The sequence below is a fragment of the Meriones unguiculatus genome, chromosome 12 (assembly GCF_030254825.1).
Source record: "Meriones unguiculatus strain TT.TT164.6M chromosome 12, Bangor_MerUng_6.1, whole genome shotgun sequence".
NCBI lineage: Eukaryota > Metazoa > Chordata > Mammalia > Rodentia > Muridae > Meriones > Meriones unguiculatus.
This window is the reverse complement of record NC_083360.1, coordinates 89,892,065-89,918,557: the sequence shown is the minus strand read 5'-3', so window position 1 is coordinate 89,918,557 and position 26,493 is coordinate 89,892,065. Positions and strand designations below refer to the sequence as shown.

Below are 26,493 nucleotides of genomic sequence, written 5' to 3'. Positions count from 1 at the left end.
CCCCTGGGAAGGAAAAAAGTTTATTTGTTTTCATTTATTTATTTATTTTTTGTTGTTGTTTTGTTTAATGAGGATGTTATTGCTTTGGGATTATGTATATGTGTTTCAGTCTTGATTCTGATATCCTCTAGTTGTGGATATACTTGGGTATACATTCTGAAACTGTCACCTTCCAAGTTTAAAAACAAATGAAAAAAAAAAAAACCCTAGCCAAACAAAAAACGTGGCGTAGGATCAAGGTTTGGGTACTCCATTCCTGCAGGGACGTTTTGGAAGTGAGGTGTGCCATGACCCCTAGCACAGGGCCCTCCACTGACTATTCTGTAAGTGCTGGCAATTTTTGTGGGCTTTGTATGATCTGACTGAGCACCCAGGGCTGTTCTCTTCATTTCCTCAGACCCACCATTCTCAGTGGCTCTGCTGTGTGTCAGCTTTGTCTGAGTGCTGGAAACACACAGAGGTATTGATTAACCGTGACCCTTGTCCTCACGGAGCACAGCTCAATGGAGAATACAGAAGAAAGCAGGGAGAAAAGGAAGGGTTGAGGTAGGTCGGTGACAGATAGATAGATCTAGACAGATAGACATCTTGGTGTGTCACAGAGCAAGGGGAGCTGCTGGGAGACCCCCTAGAAGAGGTGCAATTAGGAGACTGCAGGGAGTCTGATTAGCTGAGCTCTGGACTTCTCAGTGGATACTTTAGTAATACTTAATCCTCAGGATAACTCTAAAAATAGGCATGAAGGAGGGGGCCAGCGACAGAGCAATTGAAGCTCACAGATGGCAAGTCATTAGACTTCAGCTGCATGACTAAATGGTGGTGCGCCTGGGATGGGAACCGGGTTTTTGGGATCGATGCGGAAGTCTGTGCTTTGTCAGCTTCTCCTCAGAGGTGCTGGCTGAGATTTAATGGCTGCTGTCCTGCCCAAGATCCCAAATCAGGGCATGAAAGCCGTACAGTCCCCAGGGCAAGTTTCCAGAGTTCACAATGGCTCTTCCGAATCAAGAGCTCCTGCAGAGGAATGATTTTAAACAGCTAGTCAGGCCGATTGTTGCATCTTCTCCATCTGCTAGAGCCATGAGAAGGTTACCTTTGTGTGATGCTGTGCAACTCCGTGAAGACAAGCTGCTGTGCCGGGCAAGGAGCTTGTGCTCTGGATGGCGGAAGCCAAGGAGGCCACATCTGGTGCTGAAATTCTCTGGAAGGAACCTGAAGAGCTAATGCTAAACAAAAGGGCAGGCGGGCAAGGCAGAGTGAGCTGCCCCATTTGAGAGCAGGGTTCCTCCTGTCCTTGGGTCAGAAACAATTGGCTTCTGCAACAGTGGGCAGCTGTGGGGGTCACACCTTGAAGTAGGAGAGAGAGCCAGGCTACAGACAGCTCCTTCTGCCCACTGGAAATAATGAACTTATTGGCTTTGCTGCCAGTGGCAGGATGTTGGGCTTTGCCCTCTCCATAACCAGACTGGGAACTGGTAGCTAGGAGAGTTAGACTTCAGTGGTGCAAAGAATTCTGGAAAAGGAGGCAACCACAGATTCCGAGGACTCCAAAATCGGTTTGTCCTAGCCACAGTGACAGAGTTGCAAGAATGGGCACTCAGGTGGCCATGGAGACTGCATATTCCGAGAAGCAGCGGGAGAGAAGGCGTCAGGCAAACTTTTGTCTCGTGTCCCAGCTCTACCAGTGACAAGCTGGACAAACTTCCTCTCAAACACCTCAGCGTCCTCCCTGTTACTCTCAAACTGACAGCTGAGGGGGAGTGAGGGCTTCAGATAACTTGCAGGGTAACCTAGTTTCCTTCCTGGCAGGATCCAGCAAGAATTCCCAGGTTATTGTGATTCTGGACTCTCTGCTTTGACAAGAGTTTCTGTCCTAGGGTTTAAGGACTGAGTGAAAGAAAGTCCTCATGCACCAATACCCGGCTCCCTGGGAGCTTCGATACCACGGCCACTGCCACTTGCTGGACTGCACCTCCTTGTGCTTAAGCCCCCTCATTCGCTATAGGGCTGCGGATCCTACACCACAGAGGTTTCCAGCATGCGCCCAGGCCAGGCACATCTAGGTTTTAGACCTGTCCAGGTAGACTGACAGCAGAGTTCCTGGCACATAAACTTCTTAGATAGAGCTAAGGAAAGTGCCAGAAAGCGAATTGAAGGCTCACCCACCCCCATGAAGCTGCAGCCCAGAGAGAAGTGTGTATGGCACTGGAGTGCTATCTGCAGTCTAGGCTTTGTGGGAGAGGAAAGAAGGAGGGTCTCGGAGACGCTGGCACAGTTTAAAGTCTTCCTGTTAGAACTTTATATGAGGGGTTTAACCAGCAGGAAATCTAGACAGGACTCATTTTTTCCCATTTCTGGATGAAGCGGCTGCTTGGCCTGGCTCCCCCGTGACTCAGATAAGTTCAGCAAACATTTATTGAGCACATATACTGGGTGGTAGACATTTTGCTTTGGATTGGTTGTGCATACTCAGGGGAGCTGTTAGCTCTCTGAGAGAAGTAGTGTCGATGTGTGTCTCTCTCTTTCTCTGCTTATCTTTTGCTTGTTTTGTGGCTGAGCGTGTGATTTCATGGGTGCATACCTTTGTGCGCCTTCCCGTGTTTGTGTGGTGTTTCTGTATGTTTGTGTGTGTGTGTCTGTGTTTATACACGAGTGTCTTCATGTATGTTTGTATGAATGTCTGGACGTGTTGGGAAGGACAATGGTAGGGCAGTCTGGATGCATCAGCGCAAGATGCTGCCAATTCTCACTGTCAGCTTCTACTGGGGTCAGTGGCAACTCTGGTGGAGAGGAACTGAAAATGGGATTGCGAAGATATCTTGACATGTTGGGGGAGGGAATGATCGCTAAGGTCAAAAGTAGAGAAATCGGCCTGATAAGCTAACGACAAAAGGCTTACAGAGACAGATTCTTACCTTCAGACGTGTCCAGGGTTCTTGACAGAAGGCACTCCTGTAAGATGGTGAATTTCAGACTTGGGAGTGTTCACCAGAGGCTGGGGTGGCTTCTCCAGGAGGCTGGACCGTCAGTCTGAGTTGCAGAAAGGCCTGGAGATGGAGTATTTTGTGGAATGGGTTTCCTGCCTCAACCCTTTGGTTGAGTAGTGGGCCCCTTGCAATGATCATCTTACAATTGTAGTATGCCACTTTAAGAGTTTAAAGCTTGTGGGACGGTGTCTTCAGGGAAAGCTACATAATGCATTAGTACCTTTCTTTGAGGTGTTGCGTGGAGGTGGGAAGCTTTGGGCTCAGGCTTTCCCTGTGTTAAGCCGCTTGTTGGGAAAAGGAAAGGCAATAGGATGAGCATGCAAGGAAGTGGCAAGAGAGGGGGAGATGGGGACTTCACAGATGGACTCACCAGGCCATGCTATCACTATTCCAGTTGCAGTGTCTGATGGAATGCATTCAGTCCTCATACTATCTTCTCAGAATTTATCGATGATGGTTGACAATAAATTCAGCCTAGGAAGGCCCAGGTATGCCTGCCTGCGATGCCAGCTCTGTTTGAAGAGCATTATTATTTACCTTCTTCAGAGTGACTAGAAAAGTCTCAGGCATGAAAGGTGACTTGGGGGACATGTCTAATGATCTCCACTTAGCCAGCAGCCTGGCTTCCTGCTTGTTCCCTGCTTGATTTTTTCAACCTGTGGGTTTATGAAAACAGAGGGAGGTGTTTGGCTCCCTCTGGTGGTCAAAAAAGTGTTTTATAAAACTAAAATAAAAAAAAAATTGACAGAAGCCTTTCTTCACTGCCCAGGAATGGTCCATATGGCACTGTTCTTGATTCCCATCTTAAGGAACCCTTGTGTAAGGGAAATTTACACAATGCCCGGATCCCTTGATGTCCTGCAGATAAAAGAGGAGGTTGCCCTCAAATTCCTTGCCGCAGGAACACAGGTGAAGCAATACATCTACAAAAGGAAGAGAGTCGGTATTGACATCATAAATCTGGAGAGGACCCGGGAGAAGCTGTTGCTTGCAGCTTGGGCTGTTGTTGCCATTGAGAACCCTGCTGATGTCAGCTTTGTCTCCTCTAGGAACACTGGCCAGAGAGCCGCGCAGGTTTGCTGCTGCCATTGGAGCCGCTCCATTTGCTGGCCGCTTCACACCCGGGGAACTTCACTCGCCCGATCCAAGCAGCCTTCAGGGAGCCACGGCTTCTAGTGGTGACTGATCCCAGGGCTGACCTTCAGCCCTTCACAGAATCCACAGAATTTACGTCAACCTGCCCACCATCGCTCTGTGCGACACAGATTCTCCTCTGTGGACTTCGCTATTCTGAGCAACAACAGGGAGCTCACTGAGTGGGCTGTGGTGGATGCTGGCCCGGCAAGTACTCCAAATGCGTGGCGCTCTCTCCCGTGAGCACCTGTGTCTGATCTTTACTTCTGCAGAGACCCAGAGGGTATTGAGAAGGAGGAGCAGGCTGCTGTTGAGAAGGCCGTGACCAAGGAGGAATTCCAGGGCGAATGGACTGTGCCAGCTCTTGAGTTCACCGCTGTTCAGCCTGAGGAGGCAGACTGGTCTGAGGGTGTGCAGGTGCCCTCTCTACCCATCCAGCAGGTACCTACTGAAGACTGGAGTGCCCAGCCAGCCACTGAGGACTGGTCAGCAGCTCCCATAGAGCAGGCCACTGAGTGGGTTGGAGCCACCACTGAGTGGTCCTGAGCTCCTCTGCAGACACCTGAGCAAAGGGGAAAAAAGGTGGAAGGAAAACAAAGTTCCTAAAAGCTGAAAAAAAGTTTGACAGAAGTAATTGTGCATGTTTATGACTGTACTATGATCTGACACATGCACGCATATTTCATGATCATAGCTGAGGAATTTGCATGTCTGCTCTCTCATGCCTTTACTTCAGTTAGAATAGTTCAGAGGGTAGGAGTATTAAAAATCCTTGGCGGCTGTTGGAGCTACCACCACGGCATTAGCCGTGAGTCATACTGTGCAGACTGCTCAGACCCTGAATAACCTTTTAGCCAATGTAGCTCATGCCTTAGATGTACAAAAAGGAATTAATGCTCAACTAAAAGGAGGTTTGATGGTGTTCAATCAGAGGATTGACCTCGTGCAGGAGCAAATTGATACCCTATGGCAAATCGCTCAACTTGGCTGTCAATGAAAATATGCTGGACGTTGAGTCACTAGCATACAACATGAGAATTTTCCCTGTGCTGCAAATCTGTCTAAACAATTGTCTAGCTATATTTTAGGTAATTGGACTGGAGAATTCGATACTACGATGGAGCAGCTGAGAGTGGCCATTGTCATGGAAAATTCTACCAGAGTGGACGCAGGACTAGCCACAGGATTATCATCATGGATTGCTGCAGCCATGAATCATCTGAAGGAATGGGCGGGCATGGGAGCGTTAGCAGGCCTTCTGGTGTTGGTCTCCTTGGTTTGCCTGTGGTATATATGCAAGATTAGAGTCTCACAACAGCGTAATGCAGCCATGACCATTCAGGCCTTTGAATGGTCATTGAAGCAGGACAGTCTCCCCAAGCATGGTTGGCTACCATAAAAAGCCAAAATGTTACGCTCAGGATGTGAAGCTAAGCACTGCACTCAGGGTCAGCCGCTTTTGACCCAGAGAAGAGCATGTCTGATTGCATGCGGGTTGATGCCCCAGGTCCCGCCTCTGAGAAAAAGGTATCGGACAGGTCTGATGTTCTTTAGGTGGATGACACCTAAATGAACATCGGTACAAAGTCCCAATTTATTTCTAATATCAGAGATCAGACCTCTACTCTTGCCTGATGCATCTAAAACAAAAAGGGGGAACTGTAGAGAGCTGCGGAATGCCATGCCTTAAAGATGGAGCTGGTTTCCGCCTTCCACCTTCTTGATGGTGAGTGCTCTCTGTCACAAACAACTCCACATTTGGCTAAGGCTGAGGATCTGGCTTGCTTCCATGTATGTGGACCTATCTGCATTGCCCACGTGGCACGCCTGGGTTGGCTACCCAGAGGCTATTTAAGCTGTGGGCTGGCTTTCCCCAGGGTCAGATGATTGTTCAAGGTTCCTGAATAAACTGCATTGAAAAAAAAAATCCTCCTATCGGACCTCCCCCATCAGTGGACTTAGAGAGGGGCAGGGAGGAGATGAGGGAGGGAGGGTGGAATTGGGAGGGAATGAGGGAGGGGGCCACAGCTAGGATTCAAAGTAAATAAACTGTAATTAATATAAAAATTTTAATTAAAAACTCCTTCTATCTAGCTGTTTGGGAATGTACAACTCATTACCATTAAATTCTGTAACCCGTTTGTGCAGTAGTTCAGTCAATAACAATTATTCATCTAGTCTGTTTGCAATGACTTTCAATAAAGGAAGAAAAAAAAATCACTGCATGGGAAGGGTGTGGTGGATCCAAAAGGTAGAAGGCTGTTTTAGGAATGGGGTTTCTGGAGTGCTGTAGGAGAGCCACATGACTCTAGTGACTTAGGGGATGAAGCAGAGACGGAAGCTAGATGGAGTGAAAAGGATAGGTGTGAGCTAGACCCAGAACGCCACAACATATCTGAGATTATGTACAGCCACCATCAGCTGAGGAACTTCCAAGCCTCTGCTTGTGTATTCATAGGGTTGGGCTGCGTTTACCAGTCATCTGGGGGGTTAAAAAGTACTGAAAACTGGACCCCGTCTCAAAGAATGCCGTCTTAACATGTCTGAAGTGGGGTGTGTACTTTCTTTTTTTCTTTTTGAAACTTAGGGCCCTTGGGTAGATGGCTCAGCTGTCTAAGGTGTCTGATGCCCAGTCTGATGACATGACTTCTATCTTGAGGACACACGAGGTGGAGAGATCTGACTCCTGTGAATCGCTATGACCTTCTCGTGAGGGCCATGACACCCACAACTCCTTCCCTAACATGTGCACATAAAAAGTAAATAAATAAGGTAAAGAGTAACAAAATTTTCTTTTAAAAAAAGCTCCTTAGGTGACTCTAGGGTAGCAGGAAGGCTTAAAAGCGCTTGAACTATTTTAGGGCTGTTATCACCTCTAATTCAGAAATTGCTTTTTGAGGAATTTGACTACATGCAACCTGTGTTCTATGGCGGATGGTGTTATTTTACCGTCAGGACAATGTGCTGACATTCGTCACCCATAAACCTAGACACGGATGCGGATGTTTCCATCCGTGAGGAGATCTCGGCAACGGGCCCAGGGGATCTGATTTATTCTCCATGGCTCTGATGTAATTAAGTGTGCATTATAAGAAAGCTGCACTTGGGGCAGAGAGAACGGCAGCACCACTTTTCTCTCAACCGGCCATTTTGCCTCGGTTGCCATGGTATTGTCTCGGCATGCATGATTTGTGGGGCAAATGTGGGCTTGCTGGAGAAAGACACCCTGGGGAGATATTTCCAGGCCTCTGGACTTTGTCACTTCCTTAAGCACTATTACTGTATCTCCTTCTCTATTCCTCCTCCCTGTTTTCTTGCATGCAATATAACACCGAGGGGGAAAAGACAAAGAAAAGGCTGGCTTCAAAGCGGGCAGCTATTCTTGAAACAAGCAGAGATTTGTAGAGTGAGCTGCTCCTATTAGCATCATTCAGAGGGCAGGCATTGTTCGGAGGTGCTTTGGGGAAACCACGTGCAGAAAAAGGAAACGTGTGAAGCACATTTTAGACTTCTGCCCTGAGTACTCCTGAACTCTCTCAGGTCATTGGGTAAGCATTCACAAGAGATGGCTAAGTGAGCCCAGATGGGCTACAACCAGATGGCACGAGCTCTGGATCAGATTAACAAGAAACCACATGGAACAGTGTCCGCAGTAAGAGCCAGCCCTGATTGAGTGCTACCCAACACCAGGTGCCATGCTGCAGACACCTGATCATGAAAACAGGTTGCATGACCTCTTCTATTTATTGCTCAAGGCCTAGCTGCCTGTGATACCTCCCCTTCCCGACTTTTCCAAGAATTTTGTTTGGCAGGAAAAGTTTCGCAATACCCTCAAATGAACTCAGTCTGTAGGGTCTGATCTTGATTATTGTTGGGTAGCAAGAGATAGGTTGGACGCTAGAGCAATTCAGCTTCTCCAGAGTAGGTTACTGTGCAAAGGACACTCTGTTGGCCTCAAAGAATCCCATTAGAGTCATTTTACTTCCCAGTGTGCACCCAGTCATTGTTTGCAGTAGCTGAAGGATACAGCCAAAGTGTTAGGAGCAAAATCAAAGGACTGTATCAAGGTAACAGGCTATCCGAGAGTTGTCAGATTACAGCAGCAGGAAGTTCCTCCGGGTGGAAAAAATGTGTTAACTTCTGTCTCACCTATCATACATGTGTATATAAAAATAATATTTTGAAAAAATAGGTGAAATAATCTCATATCTGGAAATTGTCATCACAACAGGATAACTGAGAATTTTCTTAGTACTTTGCTTCAGGAGTTGTGCTAGGTTCTATGTAAATAGTAAACACTATTGCTAATTCTTACCATGTGGCCAACAGATAAGTTTTCTTATTCCATTTAACAACACTGGAAAATATCATCCCAAAGTGGTTAATCAGTTTGCCTAAGTGTCAGCACTTTGTACATTTCGAAAATGTCAGGGCTGGGATGTCAGCAGTGAGTCTTGCTGCCTCCCGGTGATTTCCATTACACAAAGGTACAAGTATGCAGATGTTTAAGGTTCCTGGCAATGGTAGAATGTGATCTTCCAGTAGTGGGAATCTGGTTCTGAGGGCATTTCAGAAATCTCCAGGATGTCCAGGATGCTTCTCTCATGGGAAGAAGAGGGAGGCTGATGACCCTCCCAGTCCAGGAAGTGCCCTGTGAATCTGAATTGGACAAGTCACACTGATAACCACAGACTAAAAATACATCAGTAGTGTCTGTTGAAGAAAGAAATTGCTCTGCATTGGCACCAGTAAAGTTCTAAAGGACTTTACACCGGGGTCTTTGAGAGAATGGGAAGTTAGTGTGCTCTGTGGTGATCAGGGAAGTTGAGGTAGATTTTTGCCTCTGCCTGTGCAAATTTGCCTTCTGCCAACCATTTGCCATGAGCAGGGGTCATCATGCTGTACTGACAACCTTTCTGGAGAATCATTTGTCTATTGGTAGTCATTGTAAAGCCTGCAGTACAAGTTTGACCTCTAGAGGGCACTCAAACACTTATATAGACTGCAGCTTCTGTTCAAAGGAACATTTAACAGGTGTGCATATGCTTCTGTCCAACCTTGTCGAAATCATTGTTATGTGTCTGTAAGTCTGGCTGTCCACTTACAATTACAAAAAAAATGGCTGAGAACAAACATCCTTTATATTTTATCATTAATGCCTTCATTTGTCCATCCATCCATCCATCCATCCATCCATCCATCCATCCATCCATCCACTTACACCGTCTCTCAGCCTTTGACTATACCCTACCAGTCTGGCATTCTAAATTACAGACATTTGAAATAGGCAGCAGAATTGCTTTTGAGACATTCATTCAAAGTCCAAACAGTTCTCCTTCTCTTTGAATTCTTGCAGAGAGGGTAAGGCTTTGGACTAGACAAGTTCTTGGCATAGTTCTGTGTTGTGGACGTTTTGGTGTATGATATGTAAACATGCTTTTGTTATAATCCCAAGTGGGGGGTTTTAGTTTGTCCACACCTGTTAATTGTCTCAGGCGGATGAGATAATTTTGTCAGCTGGAATCAGTTGAATTCTAAAGACTTTGAGGGGTGTAAATATGACAGCCCAGAGGAAGAAGGCAAGGTGGCTTAGAGGAAACAGGATGACTGCTTGCTGTGCTTGCTGGTTTGCTGGTTACCTGGACTTCTGGATTTCCTGATGGCAGATGTTTGTATGTCCCTAAAAGAATCTTAGGACCCTTCCCAGCAGGAAGAAGAGGGCTATGTCTCCTTTTCCTTACAACCTTCTTCTTCCTCTAACTGGGGATGGGGAGTTGGAAGGGAGGTATAAGCTTTAAGGAACCCCCAAATAAAGTAGTGTTTGAAAAGTGAGCGCCAACAGTTCTGCTTGGGGTAAACAACCAGCTTTGTCTTCTATGACAAGTAGAGAAATTTTTTTCTTCGGTTACACATTTATTGCTTTTGTTTTTTATTTCAGTCCTCTGAATTCCAGAACACAAGCAGATATGATTTTAAAAAGGTAGTTTGATGATCACAATCACAATCATTGTGTTTACGAAGTTTGTCCTACAGTACAGTAAGTCTGAAATGTACCCTAGAGATCGGATAATCAAAAAAACTAGAAGCACAGAATCTTGAGATGCAAAAAAGGTGGAGGAAGAGCAATCAAATCATTCTAGGCTTTCTAGCCCTGAGAAAAGATGAATGGAACTGAGATGAATTAGGACTCTGAGGATGGGGCTGAGCCTGGGAGAGCTGTGTTTTGTGCAGGATCTGAAGCATCTCTCCTCTCCATACCTCCTGGATTTGTCTTATTCAACGATTTGAGCATCTCATATGAACATGCCTTGGTTAAAGCAATGAATATAGCGTTATGAATATAGCAAACAAAATTTCCTATTCCCAAGCTTGTGTGTTTTGGGGAGGAAATAAATAATCCATAAAAAAACCATTCCAAAGAATGATAAACATGATGAAATGAACATACAGGAAACTTTGTCAGGGAATGATCAAGAAGTGGTTCATTTGGGTAGGATGGGCATGCATGAATTTTCTGAGGTTGTATTGGATCTGAAACCAGGTTTTTTGGCTCTATTGTTTTCCTTGTGGGGTTCCTGTCCTGTGAATCTGAATTGGACAAGTCGCACTGATAACCACAGACTAAAAATACATCAATAGTGTCTGTTGAAGAAAGAAATTGCTCTGCATTGGCACCAGTAAAGTTCTAAAGGACTTTACACCAGGGTCTATCAGAGAGTGGGAAGTTAGTGCGCTCTGTGGTAAATAGCCAGTCTACCTGATTTTCAATAACCCCTTAATCAGTTATTCCTTTTCTTTCTTCAGGCTTATATGAGGGCACTCTGAGAGCATAGAGAGTGAACCATCTCTGGGGGTAATGGGAGGAGACTGTGGGGCTGTCTTCATGGACTTGACGTTGGGCTCTGTGTGAGCCTGGAACTGCACCTCTGTCAGAGTCCTGGGGCCCTCAACAGCTTCTAGGAGCTATAGAATTTGGCTCTGTTTTAAATTTCTTGACACAGGCAAGCTGTCCCCTTTCTCAATATATTACATCTTTGAGTCTTTTTATGTCAAGGGCTATTTCCTCCGTTGTAGGCTCCAGCATCCACAGTAAAAAGTTCCATATCTGAATTGACAGGTGGCTCATCCTTTAAGGATGACTATAAGGAGGGAAAAAAATCTCTTTTGTAGTTTTTCTGCTATCATGGAAGGGCTTCCCCCTCTTTATCAGGCAAGTATGTGACTATATAAATAGTTGCCATCTTCTTGAATGAGGGAGGAAGAATTGTCATCTCCTTTAGTAGATACATTGGAAATAAAATGTTTGGCCCTGGAATGCACCCAGCCAAAGTCATCAGGGAGATGCCTTTGAAGGGACAGGATCAGGTGGTCTTGTGACTGTCTCCTGCTGGCAATTGGAGCTGCAAGAGAAGGAACACCATGGACACAATTTTCTCCTCTGGGGAAGCCAACGGGGGAGCAGGGTGTTTTCTAGGTGTCTTCAGGCTTAATGGTCTTTGCAGGACTGCGTGGGTCTCACATCAGACTCACATTGCAGACTCCACAAGATGAGATCAAGACCAGGGAAGAAATCAATCATAGAAAGAATTGGTTCTTAGAAGACTAAGTAAACCAAGTGAAAAAGAGAGAAGACCTACCCAAGTTAATAAAATTATAGATTAAAAAAGAGGTTACCACAGAGTTCAATAAAATAGAGCAGATCATTGTTTTTTTTTCTTTTTATAGTTCTGTTTTTATTCCAAGATAATTTTTTGAGATGATTGTGAATGGAGTTGTTTCTATAATTTCTTTTTCCCAATCCCACCCTCCCTCCCTCTTCTCCACCCATGCCCTGCCCCCAGTCCACTGATAAGGAAGGTCTTCCTCTCCTTCCTTCTGATCCTAGCTTATCAGGTCTCATCAGGAGTGGCTGCATTGTATTCCTCTGTGGCCTGGCAAGGTTGCTTCCCCCTCAGGGGGAGGTGATCAAAGAGCAGGCCAATCAGTTCCTGTCAGAGACAGTTCTTGTTCCCATTACTATGGAACCCACTTGGACACTGAACTGCCAAGGGCTACGTCTGTGCAGGGGTTCTAGGTTATCTCCATGAATAGTCCTTGGTTGTAGTATCAGTCTCAGAAAAGACCCCTGGGCCCAGATTTCTTGGTTCTGTTGCTCTCCTTGTGGGGTTCCTGTCCTCTCCAGATCTTACTATTTCCCACTTCTTTCATAAGACTCCCTGCACTCTGCCCAAAGTTTGGCTATAAGTCTCAGCATCTGCTTTGATACACTGCAGGGTAGAGTCTTTCAGAGGCCCTCTGTTGTAGGCTCCTGTCCTATTCTCTGTTTTCTCCCTCTTCTGATGTCCTTCTTCTTTGCCTTTCTGAATGGGGATTGAACAACTTAGCCAGAGTCCTCCTCCTTGATTAGTTTCTTTAGGTGTACAGATTTTAGTATGTTTATCCTATATTATATGTCTAATATCCATTTGCCAGTTCTTGATTTTAGTGGAAATTCTCTGAGTTTTTATTTTCATTTAGTATAACATTGAATACTAGTTGTTTTTTTTTTCAATAGCATTAATTATGTAAGAACATTTTCTTTGTAAGCTCCTCGTGGGTTTTGTCAGGAAGGGATGCTGAATTTTGTATAAGGTCTTTTCTGCATCTATTGGGATAATTATGACATCTGTTCATGAATCCATTTGTGTAGTGGGTTACATTTATTGATTTATGTGAGTTGAATCATTCCTGCATCTCTGGAATAAAGCCAAGTTAATTATGGTAAATAATCTTTTTGATCTGTTTTTGATAACCATTTTGAAGTGTTTTATTGGGAACATTTGTATCTATATCAGACAGAATGATCAATCATTTTTTTTCACTTGTGTCTTTTTCTGTTTTTTTTTTTAATCAAGATAATACTAGCTTCATTAAAGAATTGATAATATTCCTTTCTGTTCTATTCTAGAGTTATTTGAGAAGCATTGATGTTGGTTCTTCCTTAAAGGTATGGCGAAAGTTAACAGGGAATTCATCTGATTTCTATTATGTTTACAAATATTTTATTGAGAATTTTTGGAGTGTATGCTCATTAGGAAGATTGACTTATAATTATCTTTTTTGGGGGAGGACAGTTTTTTTATCTGGCTTGGGTGACTGTGAGAGGTCTGCCTTTATATGTTCTATTGCTTCTCTCTTGACATTTCCAATATACTTTTTTTTTAATATTTAGTGGATTAAGTATAACATGATGAAGAGAAATTCTGTCACAATAGCCCTTTAAAAGCCTTGGAATAAACATAACCAAGAAAATGAAACACCTTTACAATGAATACTTTAAAACACCGTGATAGTTCCCGAGCCTTGGGAGAAGAGTTTATGATATAAAAGATCCATTTATGGCTGAGCACTTTTCTGTGTAGTCAGAGCAGTTGTTAGTTTCAGCATTAACCACCATGCACAAAAGTTTCTCTAATAGGCTTTATTAATCTGTGGGTATAGAAATATTTATTTAAAAGGCAGTTTGATACTATGTTAATTTAGCAAAATACTAGTAGTGGGTTCCTTCTTAGAGCCCAAGGACTTCCTGGCCACTGGTTCTTGCCTGGACTTAACACTACCATGAATGAGTTTCCTCTTGATCAATTAACTACTTCCATAGCATTTGTGCTACTATTATTTCACTAGCAGCTGAAGAGCGGGACCTGTTTGTACTCTCCTGGATCGGATAGCACCAGACCCCGAGAATGCCCACTTTCCGAGTTACTTACATTGCGCCATCATTTGGCATGGGGTGGTAGTTCAGGATTCCACTTCGTTATTCTGCACACCGACTGTGAGTGTAGATGATATCATGTGAACTTCTGAGTGTCTTACACATTCGGCAGAAGCTCTGGAGGATAGACAAGTATAACATGTATACCCTGAAAGAGTGACAAGGGAAGGTAAGTCCCCTTAAGCTGCAAGTCTGGTAAATCCATAAAAATTTTGGGTGTCATAAGGTTGAGGAAGACACACATGGTAACCTACATGCACTGATAAAATTTAACAACAACCTGTACCACTGAATGTAACTACAGTTACAGTAGTTACAGTGCCTTTCAGGACTCCTGTAGATACTGGCATCGTTAGTTTTATGCTCCACCTACATTAAGTTGCCTATCCTTTATTGAATCTCAGAAGAGGGTCGGATATATGGACCAATCCCATTTGACTTTGAGCTTATTGGGAGTCCTTGAGTTACAGCTGGGAACTATGGCAGAAATAATCAGAGCAAATTGTTTAAATAAGGTGCTGGTTGGAATAGAAGCTGGTCGTCATAGATAAAGCTCAGCAGATGGCAACCATTACTGGACCTACTTTGCTAAACACTGTGGTTAAAACTATTAACCAGCTGTATGTTTTCCTTCACAGCTATCTCTTTTCCTTGAAGGCTCTATCATGTTGCCTTTGATATTGTACTCCCTTTTATTTCCAATTGCTTTCTCACTTCAAGGCCCAATCATGGACCTGTATTTGATTGAAATTTGATTGAAGAAGAAGTCAGAAATTAATAGAAGGTTCTTACAATACTATAAAACAACCTAATCTGATTGACATTTACAGAATCCATTGCCTGACAATAGCAGCTTTATGGATTAATTCCAGTTTTTGTTTTTTTGTCTACTCATTTGTTTTTCTGGCAGCCTCTTCTCTGCTAATGGAAAGCTATTCCTATAGGAAAATGTGGTCCAATACCATCCTTCTTCCATACTAGAAAACCTCTAAAGAATGTCTTCAGCATCTTTGTATCCTTAATAGTATGGAGCCATTTTTCCAGTTCAATGCTGGTTAACTTCCTTCACTTAGCAGAGTGATTTTTTTTTTTTTTTTTTTTTTGGAGCCATGCTTTCTTCAAGGGGGTTTGACTCTCAATCTTCATGCACGGTATTGTAACTCCTTGGATTCTTTTGTTTGACATTATTTCATAACCCATTGGTAACAATTTCTCTTTTTCACCCGCTACCTTTAAACCTCACAGAATTAATGAAACACTTTCTATAACTTTAGCTTGAGAATATTTTTATGTGAAAAATTTCCCTTTGTGGACAGCTCAAGTGATTTCTATCTTGTTGGCCCTGGTCAATTTGTTATAGCATGTTGTAGTGACAAATGAGACCTGGTTAGCTTGGAGGAAGCTTTTCAAAGAGGCTTGAGTTGATCCAGGTGCCATTTGACTTTTCTTTTTCTTACTCTTTGGGTCTGAAAAATATATAGTTTGATTTCTAGAGGCCATTTAGACAACAATCAGAGGTCAGATGATCTTAAGAAAGAAAAATACTTCCAAGCTAGCAAAGCAGGGTCCAAAAGATTTTTATCTATCTATCTATCTATCTATCTATCTATCTATCTATCTATCTATCTATCTATCTATCTATCTATCTATCTTATATCACATCTGCATTGTCTGCCTCTCAATCACATGAAAGGAAAAGTGTTTCATTTTATGAGCATATACTACAGGAAAATCTTTGGTTGTGTCTAAACTTTTATTTTTTGAAAGGATTGTAGTTAATATATTACAATAAACCCCCAACCTGATTCACTTGAGATGTTGATCTTAGCCATTCCGACCAGTGTGAGAAGGAATCTCAGAGTCATTTTGATTGCATTTTCCTGATTACTAAGGATGTTAAACACTTCTTTAAGTGCTTCTCTGCCGTTCAAGGTTCCTCTGTTGAACACTCTCTGTGTAGTTCTGCAACCAATTTTTATATTGGGTTATTTTGTTTGTTGGTGTTTGATTTCTTAAGTTCATTATATATTTGGGATATTAGCCTTTTGTTGGATGTGGAATTGGTGAAGATTTTTTCTTAATCTTTGAACTATTGTTTCATTCTATTGATAGTATCCTTTGCCTTACAGAAGCGTTTCAATTTAAAACATTCCCATTTATTAATTGTTGATCTTAGAGCTTGAACTGTTGGTATTCTGTTCAGGGAGTTGTCTCCTGTGCCAATGTGTTTGAGGCTCTTCCCCATTTTCTCTTGTAATAGATTTAGTGTATCTGGTGTTATGTTGAAGTATTTGATCCACTTGGATTTGGGTTTGTACAGGGAGATAAATATGGATCTATTTGCATTCTTCTACATGTAGACATCCAGTTAGACCAGCACCATTTGTAGAAGGTGTTGCCTTTATTCTATTGTATAGTATTGACTCCTTTGTCAAAAATCAAGTGACTTTAGGTATGTGTTTTATTTCTGGCTCTTCTATTCAATTTCATCTATCAACCAGTCTATTTCTATACCACACAGTCTTTTTTTTTTTTTCCTATTGCTTTGTAGTATAGCTTGAAGTCAGGGATGGAAATACCTCCATTATTATATAGGATTGTTGTAGCTATTCTTGTTTTTTTTTTTTTATTTTTTCCCTATGAAGTAGAGAAAATTTTTTCAAGGTCTGTAAAGAATTATGTTGGCATTTTAATGGGAATTTCATTGAACATGTAGATTGCTTTTGGCAAGATAGCCATTTTTACTATGTTGATCCTACCAATCATGGGACATCTTTCCATCTTCTGATATCTTATTCAATTTCTGTATCTTCAGAGACTTGAAGTTCTTGTTATGCAGGTCTTTCACTGGCTTGATAAGAGTTACTCCAAGATACTTTCTATTATTTGTGGTTATTATAAAAGGTGTAGTTTCCCTAATTTCTTTCTCGACCTGCTTGTTGTTTGTGTATAGGAGGCTACTGATTTTTTTTTAAATTAATCTTTTATCCAGCCACTTTGCTGATAGTATTTATTAGGTATAGGAGTTCTCTGGTGGAATTTTTGGAGTAGCTTATGTAGACTATCATATCATCTGCAAATAGAGATGCTTTGGTTTCTTCCTTCCCAATTTGTATCCCTTTGATCTCCTTTAGTTCTTTTATTGCTCTAGCTAGAACTTCAAGTACTATAATGAATAGATACAGAGAAAGTGGGCAGTCTTGTTTTGTCCCTGATTTCAGTGGGATTGCTTTGAATTTCTCACAATTTAATTTTATGTTGGCTATTGGCTTGCTGTATGTAGCCTTTATTATATTTAGGTATGTGTCTTGTATCCCTGATCTCTCTGAGAATTTCATCATGAAAGGGGTGTTGGATTTTGTCAAAGGCCTCCTTCTGTCTCGTAGCCTAGTCCTAGTCCTGGAAGTTTCTAGCCTCCATACAATTTAATCTAGGCCTACAATGCTCTCAGCCTCTGAGACTTACTGGTGAATAATCTCACCCTTTCTTATTTTTTTATAATTTAATGAAATTACATTTTTTCAGGTTAGTATTTATTTATTTAAAAATTTTTATTTAATATTTATTACAATTTATTCACGTTGTATCCTGGCTGTGTCCCCCTCCCTCATGTCCTCCCAATTCTGCTCTCCCTCTTCTCCTCTTATGCACCTCCCCTAGTCCACTGATAGGGGAGGTCTTCCTCTCTTTTTATCTGACCCTAGCCTATCAGGTCTCATTAGGATTGGCTGCATTGTCTTCCTCTGTGGCCTGGCAAGACTGCAGCCCCTCTCCCCCGGGAAAGGTGATCAGAGAGCCTGCCACTGAGTTCATGCCAGTGACAGCCCCTGCTCCCCTTACTAGGGAACACACCACGTGGAGACAGAGTCTGTGGGCTACATCTGAGCAGCGGTTTTAGGTCCTCTCACCCTTTCTTGTTCTTACTGAGCTCTGGGCTGCTGGTTCAATTGAGCTGTTCTGGCTCAAACTCCTCTCCCAGCTGACTTATTAAATCTAGCTTTTCTCTTGGCCTTTGAATTGCTCTGTTTGGCCCCATCTAACTCAAGAAGTCTTCTCTAATCTCCCGGCTCCTTCTCAATCTCTGGCTCATTCAGTCTTCACCTGAGTTCTTTCTCTCTCGGCAACCCATATCTCTCTTACTGGTAAAATTGCCTTTTCTCCCTTTGCATTGTCCCTGAAGTAGCTTCCCTTTCCTCTCTTCTTGTGAGAGTTGGGCATGCTTTATTCTTTCTCTGGTTCATCACTGTTTCTGCCCTAAATTAGGTGTTGCTTTCAAACATGGGTGCTTCCTCCTAAAAACTAACTTTACCTTTATTGTTTGGGATTAAAGGCATATACCACTGAGCCTGGACCTAAGCTTTTCTTTACCTGATACTTGCTCTATATCAAGCTGGCCTTGAACTCATGTCTGCTTGCCTCTGTGTCCTGGATTAAAGGATTGTTTGTATCCTTAAGTCTCTAGGCTATTTAGTGTCCAGTTCCTGTGGAGATAGGGCATGGGCTCCCTCTTGTGGTATGGGTCTTAAATTAAATCAGGCAAAGGCCACTCACAAAAGTTCTGTACCACCTTTGCTCCATCTCATCTTGTAGGCAGGACAGATCACAGGGACATAATGTAGGTCAAAGGTTTTGTGGTGAGGTAGTACCCAGATTTCTCTTCCTGTAGCTTGCAGAGAAATATGAAGAAGGTTTTTACATGTCTTCCAAATACAGAACCAGTTAGGGTTCAGAACACTTCGTTAAGGACATTGAGAAAGAAGAAACATCTATACCACAGATAGAGATATAGTAGTTTCATGTGCCATTCTGTAATACTCAACCCCTATATCTGAAGCTGTTGTGAATTTTGTGTTTATTCTATGTTCCAAGATTCTAATTTACAGTCTTTCAAGAGCTCACAAACTAGTAGTGTTCCATACCCTACTGTCACCATGGAAGATGGCCACCTGCATCCTGCTTTGTGGTCATCAGTAAACCACGTTGTCCATGATTTCTGGAGTAAAGATCATCCTCAACCTTTTGGTTCATAGTTTGGATTTTAAATTCAAAGTATAAACTTTCCCCATCATACCAATATCCATTTAACTTATTTAAAAACATTTTTTCTTTCTTTTTCCTTTTTGATGTGTGTGTGTGTTTGTGTGTGTATACACTGAATCTCTGGAGCTAGAGTTAGAAGTGGTTGAGAGCTGGGGCGCTGGGAACTGAACTCCCATTCTCTACAAAAACAGCTACTGCATTTAACTACCGAGCCATCACTCCAGCTCCCCTACATGTTATCTCTTGAGACATTGCTTTTGGCTGATGACATTGCTGCCATGTGAAGGGGAATTAAAGAATAGAGGAGCAGGAGGGCAAATACTTCCTAGTGCTTCAAGAGAGCTCCCAGTCTGTCCACCTTACTCCATAGCCCCAGTCTGACATCAAATCTTTCGAATACCACAGTATTTAAGTGTGACTAGTGAAACCTTACGTGTCAGTGTGTGCCATTACTGTTTCTTGGGGCTTATTTCCCCCAAGTTTAAGAGTAATCCATGGACTTTTTGATTAGTTCTATGATTTTAGGATGATTCTGTGGCCATAAGAATGCTGGAATGATTCCTAATGATATTTTGCTATATTCGTAGATCAGCATCTTGTCCAGTTGTCACCAAAAAGTCTTCCTTCAGCAGTGGATGGGAGAAGGTGCAGAGGCCTCAGGCATACATTATAGCCCGGTTTTGTTGACTCGTTCTGTGATTTTAGGCTACTTAAGTCGAAGGAAAGATCGCCAGTACCACCTACTTTTTTGTATAGTTTTTTTTTAATAAAAGTCACTATTTCTTTATATTTAAAAAAATTTAAATTATACATTTATGTGATTGCTTACTTGTCCATGAGCATTTACATGTGTATATTTGTGGGCCTGCCTGTGGAGGCAAGAGGACAACCTGCAGATGTTGGTTCTCCTCTTCCAGACTGTCAGTCCCCGGGACTGAACTCAGGTTCTCAGGCTTGATGGCAGACACTTTACTTTTATGAAGCCATCGTGATGTCCAGGTGTCATTCATTCTAATTTAGCTTTCTGTGACCATGCGTAGAATTCTAATTGCCTGTAATTAGTTCTGACTATAATTCTCCTATGTCTGGTCTCTCAGTTGATATCTGGATGCATGTACTGCATATGATTGATTCCCGGTTCCAAAGTTTTTGTAATCTAGTATGGTCACTAGAAACCTCAGAATTTTGTTTCCTTTCCACCAACAGTACTGACCATCTGTATTGTCATGCTTCATTGGGGCTCACTGGCCCAAGTGATTTATGAACACTTTCTCTTTGGATAACCTTCCTGTTACGCCATACACAAGTATTACGTTTTTTTTTTTTTTAATAAAAAAAATATTTTTTTCTGTTTCTGTTGAGGTTGCTCCAATTTTTAAAAATTGATGAATTTAGGCTTCAACTGTATTATGTAAAACATTCCCTCTGGGCCCTTGTATTGGAATACTTAGTTCCCAGCTTGTGGCAGCTGACTTGGAAGGAGGCGAGTTTGCTCAATGAGGTTGCTCTGTAACCCACCAGATCTCTGCTTTCTTCTCTTCCAAGATGTGTGGAGGACAGCAGAGCCAGACACATGCTCACTTCCACTGCCACATCTTCCAACCACAATGGACTGAATCTAAATTAAAATCCTTTCTTCCTTGAGTTGCCGTCTATAAGTTTTTTTAATAGGAAATTAATTTTTTTATTAATTACACTTTATTTACTTTGTATCCCCCCTGTAGTTCCCTCCCTCCTCCCCTCCCAATCCCTTGTTCCTCTTCCTTCTCCACGCATGCCCCTCCCCAAGTCCACTGGTAGGGGAGGACTTCTTTTCCTTCCTTCTGATCCTAGTCAATTAGGTCTCATCAGGAGTGGCTGCATTGTCTTCTTTTGTGGCCTGGTAATGCTGCTTCCCCCTCAGGGGGAGGTAATTAAAGAGCAGGCAAATCAGTTCATGTTAGAGATAGTCCCTGTTCCTATTACAATGGAACCCACTTGGATACTGAACTGCCATGGGCTACATCTGTGCAGGAGTTCTGGGTTATCTCTATGCATGCTACTTGTTTGGAGTATCAGTCTCAGGGAAGACCCCTGTGCCCAGATTTTTTGGTTCTGTTGCTCTCCTTGTGGGGCTTCTGTCCTCTCCTTTTGTAAGTTTTTTGATATAGCAATATGAAATGTATTTAACACACAGTCTGTCTATCACTTTATGAAACCAGATCACAACAGGATCAGTCTGTCTGCCAGTTAGTGAGATCTCAGAAACTCTGGGTGATTCACAAATCATCCCAGCTTCTGAGATGAAGGGACTCTCTGGGATGTTGTGCTGTATCTCCACCTTTTCAGTAACTCAGCATGTATCCATTGTTTCCTGTGGCAGCATATTTGGGGGGACTGTTGTTATGATAACAAGAGAGTCTGTGGCATTTTAAATTTTCACCAAGTTAAAAAGTAAAGGGAGAAATAAAAGAAGTAAAGGGAGATTTAGAAAGTGCAAGAAACTTGCTTGAAATCGTGCTAAATGCATCTTCTTTGGAGAAGCAAAGTTCATCTGGGTGAAGAGTACTGTGAGAATTCAGACTTCCCTCTGTTCGATCCAGTCTCTTTCCCTTCCTGCCCTCCAGGTCTCAGGAGGACCATTTAGAAGTAGGCAGTAACCAGTCCAGGGAAAGTGGCAGGGTGGGGTAGGGGTGTAAATGGAAGAAATGAGGTAGGATATCTAAAAATGGAATGGAAGCATGTGTTAGCTTTCTGTTTAAAAAATAAGAGGCTTGAGAAAATAACTCATAAAGAGAAAAAATTATTTTGCCTCAGAGTTTTAGAGATTTAAGTTTGTGGTTAGTTAGTTCTGGTGATTTAGTTTCTGTGGTGAGGCAGGAGATAGCAGTGGCAGGATGTGTGGATAGGACATTTAATGCTGAGTAAAACTCATCACTTTGTGTCCATTGAGAAGAAAAGAGAAATGGATGAAGAAAGGGAGAAAAGAAGGAGAGGAAGTGAGGAGAGACATGGAGGGGGAGGAAGAGGGAGATAAAAGTGAGCTATGAGCTAGTATTACAATATTCTCTTTAAGGGCTGGATCTCAATAACTCAACTTTTTCCAACTTGATACGAGCCTTGAAGGTTCCTCTGCTTCTCCATAACATCACAAGTTAGTGATCAAATGTTTAACATATGTGTCTTTGGGAGTGACATTTAAGATCTAAACCATAACAAACAAACAAACAAACAAACAAACAAACAAACAAACACTGTTGCCAGTGACCCTTCTGTCTTCCTCCCAGTCACCAGGGCACAATCCAGGTTTGGTCCAGATCTTTCCCTAGGTCCTCTGTACCTTCTTTTCAGTGTAAGTTCTGACCTTTAAAAGAAATTCCATTTCTCTGAGCTGGGCTGCACCTTGATTCTAATTATCCTTCCACATAACTTATCTGGGGCACCGTGGGCCACAATCATGATTTAATTTCTCTGGGGAAATCTTTCTGATACACCCCCTTAAAGAAAAGCTGACTCAGTTGGAAATCACCTTCTTTGTGGGCGTCGTGCTAGATCAGATAGCCAGGAGGCAGGGTCAGTACTTTGAAACTCATATACTTTTTCAGAAGTCATACTAGGAGACTTGTTATTGATACTACCTAGCCAACACAATATTATTTTTATAACTGTTGCCTTTGTTTGCTTGTGTTTCCTCTATAACAGTGTCTGGCCCTAGCTTACACTGTTAGTTCAGTGTAATATCCAAGGACAGCTATCAAAATCAGAGCCAATATATATACAGGGCTTAGCACTGTTTTATGATGGGTGAGTAGACATTGAGTACATGGGCATTATTGAGGATCACTATGATCCTACTGAGTACAATTAGTGTATAATTACATAAGACTGACGGACCCCCCCCAATCCCCCCCACTTTCATCTGAACTCCTCTTTGGCCATCCATTGTTACAGCAATGGTTTCCAACTTGTTATTTTAAGAGTGGTGCATGCTTTTTACCACCAAACCACTTTGTATATTTCAGGTAGAGAAATGGTTTACTTAAGAAAATCCCCGTTGTTGCCAGGAGAAGAAAATTTCCCCCAATATTATTGGTCTCTTGATAAACTACTGTGCTTTTGCTATCTTTCCTAGTCTGTTTTCTGTAGATATAGCAGAATGCATGAATGAGTCTGCATATTTTATAAGGGGGGGTTATTTAAGCCACAGTTTTGGAAGCTGGTAATTATAAATCAGCATTCTGTGTCTCTATCAGTTCTGTTCTGGCATGGGCTTCATGGTGTATGTCATCACCATTAAGGGAGTACTTGTGAGAAATCAAGTGAGGCCAGCGTGCTTTTCATAACAAATCACATCCATGGGAATTAAATCTTTCTGTGGGTGGCACAATGAATGACTTAATTATCTTGCACCATGCCCCATCTCATAAGATTCTACTGCCTCAGCAACCTTCAGCACACAGGCTTTTAAGGGACACACTTACACTGTAGCCATAGCAACATGAGAAGAGAAAATGGCATTGTGCTATGTGATACCATTAGGTATATTTCTTAAACTGTACTGGAATAATTTATCAAAAGTCAGCTGCTATGGAGATTCAGTCCCTGTTCAAATTACTGAGAATTTGTTTAAAATTCCAGATGGTATGCATGCTTGTTCTGACAGGAATTGACTTTGAGATGGTCACAGGGTGATAAGTTGGATGGATGAGAAGGGAGAGTGAAGAATTCCATTTGGCTCCTAACAATCAACCAACATTTATATGTACAGCAAAGCAAACTGCTGACAAGCTAGAACTCAGTTGTCATCAGTAGAAACTGTGATACCAATCTGAAATCTTAAGGAAAATATCGATCATAATTTCATACTCAAAGGTTTTACCACGTAGTTTCCTCTATAGCTATTTTGTTTCACAAGTCTTTAAAGACTTAACTCTTCCTGTGCTTTTTCAAATAATGACAAAGCTGACCTGATCTCAGCTCCTTCAAGGTTCTGGTCATTTGGGGCTGGGGCTGATGGGGACTATGGCTTGGAGTTGAAGACACGTATATTAGAAGTCTCTTATGTAAATACTTGTTCGCCTGGGAGGTTCTTGAGATGCAGAAGCAAGATATTTGTCCACACTGCAAAAGGGTAAATAAGTAAGTCCTCAGTTGGGGTGTGTTTACATTATGAACTGAGATAATAACTAAGCACTAGTCTTGTGAGTCCTGCTGGTAAAGTACCCATTCTCAAGGGCTGATAAGAAATTGCATCCTCATTCTGGAATCTAATTTGTGAAATTCCTAATCTCGCCACCTTTTTGCTTTAATGGCTGGGGTGTCAGACTGCCCCTTCTCTGAGTACATCTTTCTCTTTATCTAAGATATAAGAGCTGTTTTAACCCCATAAATAAAGGCAGCTCTTTAAGCCTATGGGTTCTACAGTTATACATCTGTGTGTACATACAGCATTAGCCAAAAATTAGTATGAAACTGTTGTGCCCACACTGAACAAGTACTGATCTTATTTTCTTGTCTGTAGAAGACAAAATGTGGCCACACAGGTTAGAATGGGGCCGTTTTTTTTTTGTTTTTTTTTGTTTTTTTTTTTTTTTTTTTTTTTTTTTACTTTTTGTAACAATCTACTCCTAAGGGAAACTAACATGAGAACTATATTAATTCTCACAGTGGTATAGCAACTGTTTTATAGATTGACTATCACAACTAACCTAAGGATAAGTTAAAGCACGGGGAAGATTTTAATAGGTGAGATGAGAATAATGTATTTTTTATACAAAATAAACTTAGAGGTCTATGAGTAGACACTACGGTCCTATGACTAATACCTTATGGAAACTAAGGGATGAACGCACTTCAGAAAACAGTGATAACTGGGTCTACAAAGTTCATACCCCAGAGGTAACCTTTCCTTTTTGTGAAAGAAAGAGAAAACAAAGCAGTAACCTCACATATAACATTCATGATAAATTTCTTATATAATGTTTCTGGTATAATTCTTAATCATTAATAAATGGCTGAATTTTGTCAAATACTTATTCTTGAATCTATCAAAATAATGACATGTTTAAATTTTTTTATCCTGAGAGTTATAAAAAAAAGGCATAGCCAACTTATTGTCTTTAATCATCCCTAGTTATAGTTTATTTCTATGATCAAAATACTTAATTGAATAGCTTAAAGGAAAAAATATATTTATTTTAGCTTATGGTTTCTGAGGAGTCACACAGTGGTTTCCAGTCTCTGTTTCCGGGCCATTGTGAGGCAGAACATCCTGATGACAGCTGGTGACAGAGGACCTTCTTTATTTCACCTTGTCTGGGAAGCGGTGAGTGGGACAGTAAGGAGTCAGGGATAACTGACTGCTACATTTCATTCAGCTCCTGAGTTTCCAGAGGCTTCCAAGATAGAGCCATCACTGTGTGATCATGTGTTCGACACGGGAATCTGTGAGAAGTAGTTCATATTCAAACCATGACACTTACTCCTAACCCCTAAAGATTCAGGGCCATCCCATAATGCATAATGTATTTAGTCCATCTTCAGAGACTCTCAGTTCTTACTAGTATGAATATTCTTTCAAAAATTCTGATTTCAAAGTCTTTTCTGAGGCTCGAAGTCACTCTCAGCTGTGACTGTGTACATACTGCACAGAATAGGCATTCTCATTCTGAAAGAGAAATAACAGGAAAACGAGGCGTGTTGGGGCCGAAGAGAGACAAAACAAAGCAAGGTTTTAAATCCTGTAGTTCCATATCTAGCATCTAGTGTATCTGGTATGATGTGAGCACTAGAAATAGAAAGACGGATACTTGACCTCACTCACACGAGCAAAGTAAAACACCCAAACATATAAAAATAGAGAGTAGAACAGTGTTTGCAACGACTAGGAAGAGGAGGAAGTGAGGCGATAACTAAGCAACTTTTTAGCTGAGCAAGATGACTGAGTTTTGTAGATCTAATATACAAGACGGGCACAGTTCACTAAATGTAAACTTCAATGTGCCTCCTGGGTCATTTTCATGAGTACCTACCTCAAAAGTTCATATGCAAGGTAACACAGATGCAAATGAGCTTGATTGTGGCAACTCAGGTTTTATAAGTCCAAATACTAACTTGCATATCTTAAATAGACCCTTCTATTTTACTCATTTTCTTCAGTAAAGCTGAAAGAAAAATCAAATTGTTTTTGTGCAATGTTAAGTGAGGGGATTTCCTTCCTTCAGGAATCAAGCTGCTAGGTTGTCTTTCATAAAGCTTTCTGTTTCTGGTGCTGACTTGCCTTGGCTTGGCTCCGGTTTACTAATTTGAATTATGCACGATGAATGAGCTGGCTGCTAATTTAGCTCTGCCTTTCTTTCTCGTCACACAGTAACGTTAGCCTCTTCAGTATTATTTCTGAGAACACAGAGGGAGCGAGGACATACCGACATTTTGCATTGATTAAATCACATTTGGGTAAGTATTCTAATACTTTTCTTATGGTATGTTGGTGGCTAGCAATAGAGTCTAGTCTGTAAATAGTTTTTTAATCCTAATTTTCCTACTATATTGGCTCCTACTGTGTATTGTCCAACAAGAGAAGTTTGCTAATGGCCAGGTTGG

General features: G+C 41.9%; 1 protein-coding gene across 17 annotated transcripts in view; it reads left to right on the top strand.

The window, feature by feature from the left end:
* The window catches only part of LOC110542926 (selection and upkeep of intraepithelial T-cells protein 10-like), a 102,949-nt gene that overhangs the window by 36,029 nt on the left and 40,427 nt on the right, over positions 1–26,493 (top strand). For 12 of the 17 annotated variants that reach the window (XM_060366162.1, XM_060366152.1, XM_060366154.1 and 9 more), the window contains 5 exons: positions 4,034–4,559; positions 5,196–6,890; positions 13,066–13,104; positions 25,093–25,216; positions 26,261–26,346. The gene's annotated coding sequence lies outside the window, so the exon portion shown is untranslated. Of the gene's footprint in view, positions 1–505; positions 547–3,753; positions 3,894–4,033; positions 4,560–5,195; positions 6,891–13,065; positions 13,105–25,092; positions 25,217–26,260; positions 26,347–26,493 lie in introns of those variants that run through there. The other 5 variants (XM_060366151.1, XM_060366150.1, XM_060366160.1 and 2 more) reach the window with 5 other exon arrangements.